Here is a 4,217-nt window from a genome sequence, read left to right on the forward strand (position 1 = left end):
AAGAAGCTTTCTGCTAACTGGATGTCTTGGCTGTATCACTTTTATGATGAAAAATGGTATAGTGTTTTAGGTATATTTTGCCAAGAAAAGAACTACAGTAATGATAAAATGGAATGCACTGTATGGGAAACGATTCTTTAAAATACAAGGTCTTAAAGGTAGTATCCTTTTCATGAATTAACTGGGAAACAAGGAACATACACATCTCTGTGACTGAATAAGTGGCATAATTTTCAAGGTCCAAACAAAGAAATTAAAAAGAGATGAGTGAATATTATGTATTTGATGGCAGTGAATTAGAATGTATTATAAAAATAGTGACTGTATTTTTAATATGCCTATTTCAGCTCCTATCCCAGGAAAGCAGATATCAGCTGAGAATTAGAAGTACAAGAGATTTATTATGGATAAGGCCTGTGAAAGATAAAGGAGAGAAAACAGAAGTCAGTCTGTGATGAAGGTCTGACACCTTTGAGAGGTGGGAGGGGAGAACTGAGAATTGGATGGGAAGAACTTTGGTTTATGGTACAGCTCTGAGAAAGTCTTGGCCCTTGAAGTGGAGAGCTGCAATACGCAGACTGCCAATAGAGGAGTTCTGTTTCTGAACCAAACAGGTCTGTTCACCTGATGATGTTAAAGCCAATCTCCTGACATTGGGTTGTGGTGAAGGAAAGTACAGAGTTTACTGGAAGGCACCCTCAGTTCAGTTGCTCAGTCATGGCCGACTGTTTGTAACCCTATGGACTGCAGCACACCAGGCTTCCCTGTCCATCACCAACTCCCAGAACTTGCTCAAACTCATGTCCATCGAGTCGGTGATGCCATCCAGCAGTCTCATCCTCTGTTGTCCCCTTCTCCTCCTGCTTTCAATCTTCCCCAGTATCAGGGTCTTTTCCAATGAGTCAGTTTTTTGCATCAGGGGCCAAAGTATTGGAGAGTCAGCTTCAGCATTGGTCCTTTCAATGAATATTCAGGACTGATTTATTTTAGGATTGCCTGGTTTGATCTCCTTGCAGTCCAAGGGACTCTCAAGAGTCTTCTCCAACACCACAGTTCGAAAGTATCAGTTCTTCAGAGCTCAGCTTTCTGTATGGTCCAACTCTCACATCCATACATGACTACTGGAAAAACCATAGCTTTGACTAGATGGACCTTTGTTGGCAAAGTAATATCTCTGCTTTTTAATGTGCTGTCTATGTTGGTCATAGCTTTTCTTCCAAGGAGCAAGGTGCCCTATATAGAGTCAAATAAGGAGAATAGGCAGCTCAGGCTCAAAAGACAGGAACTACCCTATGGCTTTCAGGGAAGGGTATTTTTTTTTTTTTTTGGACTGTGCTGAGCCTTTGTTGTAGCTCATGGTTCTTTGTTGCTGCATGTGGACTTTCCTTTAGTGCAGCGAGGGGGACTAGGACTTTGTTGCTCCAGTGGCTTTTCTTGTTGTACAGCACAAGTTCCAATAGTTGCAACTCATGGGTTTCAGAGCACAGGCTCATTAGTTGTGGCACACAGGCTTAGGAGCTCCACTACATGTGGAATCTTCCCCAATCAGGGATCGAACCCATGTCTCCTGCGTTGGTAGGGGGATATCCCACTAGGGAAGTCCCAGGGATACAATTTAGAAAGAAACTTCTTATTATAAATCTTTGCATTTCTGAATGAGTTTAATCAAAGAGCAATTCAAAGTTCCAAAGCACACTGTTTAAAAAAATTAAGCAAAAACAATCTATTATTCTCTATAGCCATATATTTGTGTGATAAGGAGTATTGTGATTCTATGTAATCAAAACAAAGTATAAAAATTAATTGGAAAAAAAGCAAAAAAAAAAATTAATTGGAAGGCTTCCCTCAGTGGTAAAGAATCCATCTGCCAATGCAGGAGACACAGGTTTGATTCTTGATGTAGGAGGATCCCACATTCCACAGAGCAACTAGGCCTTGTGCCACACTACTGAGCCTGTGTTCTAGAGCCCAGGAGTTGCAACAACAGAGTCCCAATTCTGTAACTACTGAGGTGCATATGCCCTAGAGCCAATGCTCTGCAACAAGAGAAGCCACCACAATGAGAAGCCCCTAAACGGCAACTAGAGAGTAGCCTCTGCTTGCCGCAACTGGAGAAAAACCTACTCAGCAAGAACAACCTAGCACAATCAAAAATTTAAAAAATAAAAATAATAATTGGAGGAAAAGACAAATACAAGGCAAATGATTATACATAACTTCTGATTTCCATTTTTCACATTCATCAAAATGACTTTATTGTTCCTTTTGACTTGATAAAAGTAAATGTAAATGAGATTATAAAATAAATGTATGTCAAAATTAAATGTATTCTACATGAGATATTGACCTAAAATTTGTTTTACAGTTTTAAAATTTGGAGAACACCTCTTTTACACTGCAGATTAGAGGGAGGCATTTCTTGGGGGTGGAATAGAGAATAAAACGGTTTTGAGGAGACAAAATTACTGAAAAACAAAAGAGGAGCACTCCACAAGGTGACCAGTTTTTTTTCTAAAGACTTTCCTTGTTCTCTCTAAGCCATCAGTTGCTGCTACGTCCCATCTTTAATTCAACTGGATCCTCAGGTGGGTGGGAATTGTAACAGGTGATCTCTTCTGCAATCATCAAATTAATGTTGTCAATTCTTTGTGAAATCAAAGGCATATCTCTTTTCTTTTTAATACAGACCACTTCATGAATGTGTGTGTTATCCTTGTGCAGAGACCATGCTAATCTTTGCTGTATCATTCCAATTTTAGTACATGTGCTGCTGAAGCACGCAAAAAGGCATATCCTTTTAAGCAACTGCTTCAAAAGATGAAAAAGACTATACAATGAATAGTAAGTCTCTCTTCTTCTGGTCCCTACTTACCCAGGTAATTTTCTAGAGAGATTACAAAAAGTGAAGACAAAAACAAAAACACAACTATATAAAAAAAAAAACCTAAGTTATTAGCTTTCTTGATACATATACAGTAACTACAAAAAAAAATTTCATTTAGAAAATTTTTGTTTCTTATTTATTCTTTCAGAGATATTCTATATATTTGAGTAAACACATATACCCATAAATCTTTATCTTCTACATTAATCCTAAACAACAGTACAAAGAACATACTTACATATATATCATTTTTAAAATGTAAGAATATATCTCTAGGATAAATATTTTTTTTTGTATCAAGTTTTCTAATGATTTGTTGGGAGCTGTATATTCATACAAAGGAAGCAAGTCTTCAATGTATGACTCCATAGTTTTTCCAAAGTGAAGTGAAAGTGAAAGTCACGTTTGACTCTTTGCAACCATGGACTGTATAGCCCTTGGAATTCTCCAGGCCAGAATGCAGGAGTGGGTAGCCTTTCCCTTCTTCAGGGGATCTTCCTAACCTAGGGATTGAATCCAGGTCTCCTGCATTGCAGGCAGATTCTTTACCAGCTGAGTCAAAGTTTACGTTAAAAGTGGACTGAGGGGATTTCCTGGCAGTCCAGTGACTAGGAATTGGTGCTTTCACTGCCCGGTCCAGGTTCGACCCCTGGTCAGGGAACTAAGAAGCCAAGCTGCTGCTGCTGCTGCTAAGTCGTGTCCGACCCTGTGCAGGGCCAAAAAAAAAAAACAAACAACAACTGGGTTGAAATCTTTATATATTGAATTTTCACTTTCTTGTTATGAATGTATGTAGTATAAGGGGAAAGGGGAATTGTTTAGATCTTCAGTAAGGGTTCTTGGTTGAAGTTTCCTTATTTAAAATGATATTTTCCTTTACAACACAGTGAATTTTGTGTCCTATTAATATAAGGACATACAAAATTTTTATAGTGATGATGCTTCCCTGGTGGTCCAGTTGTTAAGAATCCACCTTGCAGTGCAAAGTACACTGGTTCGATCCTTGGCCTGGGAAGATTCCACGTGCCATGGAGGAACTGAGCCCGTGTACAACTACTGAGCCAACGTGCTGCAACTACTGAAGCCTGTGCGCCTCGAGCCTGTGCTCTACAGGAAGGTACGTCAACGCGATGAGAAGCCTGTGCATGACAACAAAGATAGCCCCTGCTAGCTGCAGCTAGAGAAAGCCCTTGTGCAGCAATGAAGAGCCATCACAGCCAAAAATAAAATAAATAATTTAAAAAAAAAATTTTTTTTGTTTGTTTTAATTTTATTTATTTATTTTTTTGCATTACAATAGTTTAATATGAACAATCAGAACTAATTAACAGTA

The 4,217-nt window shown here is 38.6% G+C and overlaps 1 non-coding gene across 1 annotated transcript; it reads right to left on the reverse strand.

The window, feature by feature from the left end:
• Positions 1–2,676: 2,676 nt before the first annotated feature.
• LOC129554958 (U6 spliceosomal RNA) lies at positions 2,677–2,779 on the reverse strand. Its single transcript, XR_008685681.1, has one exon. It is a non-coding gene; the product is annotated as a U6 spliceosomal RNA (small nuclear RNA).
• Positions 2,780–4,217: the final 1,438 nt, after the last annotated feature.

Source organism: Moschus berezovskii, chromosome 14, assembly GCF_049115385.1.
Source record: "Moschus berezovskii isolate FMDL1 chromosome 14, NW_MosBer_1.0, whole genome shotgun sequence".
Classification (NCBI taxonomy): Eukaryota; Metazoa; Chordata; class Mammalia; order Artiodactyla; family Moschidae; genus Moschus; species Moschus berezovskii.